Consider the following 6,559-nt stretch of genomic DNA (forward strand, 5'->3'; position numbering starts at 1 on the left):
TTTTTTTTTTTTTGAGATTAAGTCTCACTCTGTTGCCCAAGTTGGAGTGCAGTGGTGTGATCTCAGCTCACTGAGACCTCCACCTCCCGGGTTCAAGTGATTCTCCTGCCTCAGCCTCCCAAATAACTGGGAATACAGGCACATGCCACCATGCCCAGATAATTTTTGTATTTTTAGTAGAGACAGGGTTCCACTCTATTGGCCAGGCTGGTCTTGAACTCCTGACCTCATGATCCACCCGCCTCGGCCTCCCAATGTGCTGGGATTACAGGCGTGAGCTACCATGCCCAGCCCATGTCTCTCTCTCTCTTTTTTTTTTTGCTACCAAATATCCTAGTTTACTGAGTACGTGTCTTTTTAATACTCTATATGATGAGGTGGGAAGTACACATTTAGCCCTTCTGTGCATACAAAAGAAGTACGATTGTTGTCTCCAAGAGAAACAGTTTTGTGATAGTTTGAGCTGCAAGTTGAACTACTGCTTTTTCATGGAGCACTATATTTAATTGAAAGAACAAGTGGAGGTGGCTGCACAGTCATGGTGGAGGTGACCAAAGCCACATAATGTCCGTAGTTCATTCATCCATCCACGCCAAATGGATCGTGGAGAAGGTGATTGGGACAAAAGTGCAAAAGACTGCTAAAGTGAGAGTGCCCAGGCTTGTTCTGGATGCCTATTTATTAAAGTATTATAATAAGCGGAAAACCCACTTTGCTCATGATGCCCTTCAGCAGTGCGCAGTTGGGGATATTGTGCTTCTCGGAGCTTTACCTGTTCCACAAAGCATGTGAAACATGAACTGGCTGAGATTGTTTTCAAAGTTGGAAAAATCATAGATCCAGTGACAGGAAAGCCCTGTGCAGGAATTACCTACCTGGAGAGTCCATTGAGTTCAGAAGCCACCCAGTTAAGCAAAAATCTGGAAGAACTTAATGTCTCTTCAGCACAGTGGAGGGAGAGTGGAAGAAGGAGCTAAAGGGAAAGATTGACATGTTTATGTTATGGAAAAAGAAATCTTTCTAAGTTTCATCACAAACTGTGTCCAGTGTATCTGTGGTGTTTATGAAATAGCTAAAAGCAAATGAAGGTTTTCATTAAAAGAAAAGAAAGAAAGAACAACTGACCAACTATGCCTGCCAGTGTATAAACAAAGTGAGCCAGTTACTTCAAGGGAAACCACTAACAGTATTTGCTGCCAATGATAATATTTGAGCTTTGAAGAGAAAATTAGAATTGTTTGTTTGTTTTTTGTTGTTTTTTTTGTTTTGTTTTGTTTTGTTTTTGAGATGGAGTCTTGCTCTGTCACCCAGGCTGGAGTGCAGTGGCATGATCTCGGCTCACCGCAAGCTCCGCCTCCCAGGTTCATGCCATTCTCCCGACTCAGCCTCCCGAGTAGCTGGGACTACAGGCGCCCGCCACCATGTCCAGCTAATTTTGTATTTTTAGTGGAGACGGGGTTTCACTGTGTTAGCCAGGATGGTCTCGATCTCCTGACCTCGTGATCCGCCTGCCTCGGCCTCCCAAAGTGCTGGGAGTACAGGCTTGAACCACCATGCCTGGCCAAAAATTAGAATTTTATAAAACTTGTATCTGTCATCATCAGTTTCCCAGCTTTCCAATATTTAAGAATTTTTCTGGCCGGGCGCGGTGGCTCAAGCCTGTAATCCCAGCACTTTGGGAGGCCGAGACGGGTGGATCGCGAGGTCAGGAGATCGAGACCATCCTGGCTAACACGGCGAAACCCCGTCTCTACTAAAAAATACAAAAAACTAGCCGGGCGAGTTGGCGGGCGCTTGTAGTCCCAGCTACTCGGGAGGCTGAGGCAGGAGAATGACGTAAACCCGGGAGGCGGAGCTTGCAGTGAGCTGAGATCCGGCCGCTGCACTCCAGCCTGGGCGACAGAGCGAGACTCCGTCTCAAAAAAAAAAGAATTTTTCTGATGAGATTGTTAGTAATATTAACAAATGTGATTTTAAAATATTGTATAATAAGTCAACGTTAGGAAGATCTGCGTAACTCTGTGAACCAATATTTTACGTATTATTAGTATACCAAGTTGCAAGGTCATGCATGGGTAAAATGTACATTCAAAGTGCAAGTATTGTAACAAAATACAAAATGTTCATTGATATAATTTCCGATTCTACACTGCAACAAACTTTTAACAAACTACCACTTGTTGAATTTTGGTATAGTATCAAAGAATATCTAAAATTATCTGAAAAGGTTATTAAAAGCTCTATCTCTTACCAACTATGTATCTATGTGAAGTCACATTTTTATGATATAATTAAACCAAAATAATATATCACAGTAATGGAAAAATCAAGCTGTTTTTCTGTTAAGCCAGTCACTAAAGAGACTTCAAAAGGGTGAAAACAATGGCATTCATCTCACTAAACTTTTTGTTTTGAAAATGTAGTTGGCCTGGCACAATGGCTCATGCATGTAATCCCAGCACTTGGGAGGTCAAGGCAGGCAGATCACCTGAGGTCAGGAGTTTGAGACTAGCCTGACCAACATGGAGAAACCCCGTCTGTACTACAAATACAAAATCAGCTGGGCGTGGTGGCGTATGCCTGTAAATTCCAGTTATTTGGAGGCTGAGACAGGAGAATCACTTGAACCCAGGGTGCAGAGGTCGCAGCGAACTGAGATCGTGCCGTTGCACTCCAGCCTGGGCAACAAGAGCAAAACTCCATCTCAAAAAAAAAAAAAGAATTTTTGATATGGTAAATATTGATAAATACAATCCATATAAACAAAAGCTTTCTGGGGTCCTCAGTAATTTTTAAGTATAAAGAGTCCAGAGATGAAAAAGTTTGAGAATTGTTGCCCTCAGGGAATAATTTAAAGTGAGTTTAAATTGAAGAAATCTCTCAATGACTTTCCACAGTAGAAGAGAAAGCCCTCTAGCTCCTTGAAAAACATTTGCTAGTTTAAACATAAGGGTTTGAAATGGATGGCAGATACGGGGCTGACTGCTGTTCTTACTTACAATTTCTTATTTATAATTAGTTCTTACCTCAAAACCATGCTGTAATTTCCAAAGCTTGGTTGAGGTAACACCAAAGAGGGAATATCTCTATGTTTCCATAGAGGGGTAGTCAGACTTCAGGCCTCCTGTGGCCAGATCAATCAGTTCATGGCAAGGCAAAGATAGGCTGGTTTTAGGATATGAGTCCCTTTTTTTTTTTTTTTTTCTCAGGGTCTAAGCAGACCTCCTTCTGGAAAAAATGACAAGTCCTAATCACTGACTGCTGTATCTGCAACACCAAGCATCTAAGACACTGCTTGGCATATATTAGGCACTCAACAGATATTGTTGAAGCCAGTCCTCCATGGCACATACCTGTAGTCCTAGCTACTTGGGAAGCTGAGGCAAGAGGATCGTTGAACCCAGGAGTTTGAGTCCAGCCTGGGCAGCATAAGCTGACCTCATTTCTAAAAATAAATGAATAAATATTGTTGAATGAAGTCAAGCTCCTTTATTTTTATTACAGAAATCATACTCTACCTTTTAGCTGGCAGGGAAGTAAAGCAACTCAAGATTTAAGAGATGAATCAGGCATGGCACAGTGGCTCACGCCTGTAATCCCACCACTTTGGGAGGCTGAGGCGGGCAGATCACTAGGTCAGGAGTTCAAGACAATCCTGGCCAATCTGACGAAACCCCACCCCTACTAAAAATACAAAAATTAGCCAGGTATGGTGCCGCACGCCTGTAGTCCCAGCTACTCGGGAGGCTGAGGCAGGAGAATCGCTTGAACCCAAGAGGCGGAGGTTGCAGTGAGCCGAGATCATGTCTCTGGACTTCAGCCTGGTGACAGAGTAAGCCTTTGTCTCAAAAAAAAATTTATGAAATTGCAAGAACGCATGGGAAAAAGAGAATGGTCATTGGTCCTGTTATCTAGTGCAACTTGATAAACCACTCCAAAACGTAGAGCTTAGAACAGCAATTATTTTATTTATTCGTCATTTTAAAATATCTATTTTATTTACTTAGAGATCCCATCTCTTTGTTACCCAGGTTGAAGTGCAGTGATACCATCTTGGCTCACTGCTACCTCTGCCTCTTGGGATCCAGAGATCCTCCTGCCTTCCAAGTAGCTGGGACCCCACAGTGGGCCACCACACCTGGCTAATTTTTGTATTTTTAGTAGAGAGGGTGTTTCACTGTGTTGCCCAGGCTGGTCTCCAACTCCTGGGCCCAAGGGATCCATCCGCCTCGCTTCCCAAAGTGCTGGGATTATAAGCCTGAGCCACCGCACCTGGCCTATTACTGTTTTGTTAAAAACAGGGTCTTGGCTTTGCAGAAGCAGCAGCCACCGGGAGCTCTGTACTATCAGCCATGGTTAACCCCACCATGTTCTACATCGCCCACGGCAAGCCCTTGGGCCGCGTCTCCTTCGAGCTATTTGCAGACAAGGTTCCAAAGACAGCAGAAAACTTTCGTGCTCTGAGCAATGTAGAGAAAAGATGTGGTTATAAATGTTCCTGCTTTCACAGAATTATTCCAGGGTTTATGTGTCAGGGTGGTGACCTCACACGCCATAATGGTACTGGTGGCAAGTCTACCTACGGGGAGAGAAATTTGATGACTAGAGCTTTGTCCTAAAGCATACAGCTTCTGGCACCTTGTCCATGGCAAATGCTGGACCCAGCACAAACAGCTCCCAGTTTTTCATCTGCACTGCCGAGACTGAGTGGTTGGATGGCAAGCATGTGGTCTTTGGCAAGGTGAAAGAAGGCATGAATATTGTGGAGGCCATGGGGCACTTTGGGTCCGTGAATGGCAAGACCAGCAAGAAGATCAACATTGCTGACTGTGGACAACTGTAAGAAGTTTGGCTTGTGTTTTATCTTAACCACTAGACCATTCCTTTTGTAGCTCAGAAGAGCACTCCCTTCACCTCATTTGCTGGCAGTTTTTTTTTGAGACGGAGTTTCGCCCTGTCGCCCTTTCCCAGGCTGGAGTGCAGTGGCACGATCTCGGTTCACTGCAACCTCCACCTCCCGGGTTCAAGCAATTCTCTTTCCTCGGCCTCCCTAGTAGCTGGGACTACAGGCGCACGCTGCCACGCCTGGCTAATTTTTTTTTTTTTCTTTTTTTTAGTGGAGATGGGGTTTCATCATGTTGCCCAGGCTGATGTTGAACTCCTGAGCTCAGGCAATCCGCCCACCTCGGCCTCCCAAAGTGCTAGGATTACAGACGTGAGCCACCACACCCGGCCTGCTCGCAGTATCTTATCTTTGTGCTCTCGCTGCAGTTCCCTTTGGGTTCCACTTTTGCCTTGTTCCTTTCCATGCCTAACTGGATTGCAGAGTTCAGTTTATGATTATGAAATAAAAACTAAATTAAAACAAACAACAACAACAAAAAACAGCGTCTGTCTCTGTCATCTAGGCAGGAGGAGTGCAGTGGCCCGATCATAGTTCCCTGCAGCCTCGAACTCCTGGGCTCAAGCGATTCTCCCACCTCAGCCTCCCGAGCAGCAGAGACTACAGGCACACACCACCCAGCTAATTTTTATTTTTGTAGAGACTGGAGTCTCTCTCGCACAGGCTAGTCTTGAACTCCCGGTTTCAAGCAGTCCTCCCACCTCGGCTTCCCAAATTGCGGAGATTACAGGCATGAGCCACCATGCCCAGCCACCCCCATTTTGATGACTAAAGTTAATGTGAGTGGCCTTGTTATACGTCTCACAAATAGAAAGCCCTGGCAACCCCTGCAGGAGCATTCGGTGATTTTTTTTCACTAGCTAGCCAAAATTGCGGCTCCCAATGAGCTTTCTTTCACTGAATGTACTCGGAGCCAAGTCATAGACTTACTCCCTGAGGAAAAAGGCTGAGTTGCTCCGTCTGGGTTCCTGGCACCCTGCACTGGGAAGAACACTCAAAAGGGGTTGGTAATGTGTTAATGGACGGAGGGACATAAGTGTCGAATGCTCCTCGGTGGCTCCGCCCCCTCCGGCCCCGCCCCCTCCTCTCCGCGACGTTTGCTTCCCCTCCGTCATCCATCGCTCGGCGCTCGTCCCTTCTCCGTGGGTCTGCTCAGAGCGTTCCATCGAGTTTCTCGGCCATCGCGCGCCTGCGCCATTGGGCTGTCAGTCAGAGGCGGCGTGGAGAGCGCTGGGAGCGGTTGTGGCGTGCGGGGAGCTGAGAGGTATAGCTGTGACTTCTGCCCTGCCAGGCCGCGCACGAGCTGGCTGACCCGGGTGAGCAGCGCGGTGGGGCCACTCATCTGAGGGAGGCGAGCATGTCGAACTGGGCCGAGGTGGACCCCAAGGGGTAGGAGGGGGTGCTGAGCCCCGAAGTTGCCAGCTCGACTCCCTGCTGGACCCAACCGTGTAGCTGTGTCCGAAGTAGAAGGGAGGTTGGGGGAGAATCCGAGCCAACTACCTTATGCAACAGATGGAGAAACTAAGTTTCTAATCTCAGCTACTCGAGAGTCTGAGGCAGGAGAATCGTTTGTTGCAGTGAGCCGAATTCGCGCCATTGCACTCCAACCTGGGCAACATAGCGAGACTCTTCGTTTCAAAAAAAAAAAAAAAAAAA

General features: G+C 46.4%; 1 protein-coding gene and 1 pseudogene across 2 annotated transcripts in view; both read left to right on the forward strand.

The window, feature by feature from the left end:
- Positions 1 to 546: 546 nt before the first annotated feature.
- LOC108535601 (28S ribosomal protein S17, mitochondrial pseudogene) lies at positions 547 to 977 on the forward strand (annotated as a pseudogene).
- Positions 978 to 5,993: 5,016 nt separating this feature from the next.
- EIF2B3 (eukaryotic translation initiation factor 2B subunit gamma) overlaps positions 5,994 to 6,559 on the forward strand; it is a 155,666-nt gene continuing 155,100 nt past the window's right edge. For both annotated transcript variants that reach the window (XM_017881820.1, XM_017881819.1), the window contains exon 1: positions 5,994 to 6,219. The gene's annotated coding sequence lies outside the window, so the exon portion shown is untranslated. The remainder of the gene's footprint in view (positions 6,220 to 6,559) is intronic.

This window comes from Rhinopithecus bieti, unplaced genomic scaffold, assembly GCF_001698545.2.
Source record: "Rhinopithecus bieti isolate Rb0 unplaced genomic scaffold, ASM169854v2 scaffold_12155, whole genome shotgun sequence".
Lineage (NCBI taxonomy): Eukaryota > Metazoa > Chordata > Mammalia > Primates > Cercopithecidae > Rhinopithecus > Rhinopithecus bieti.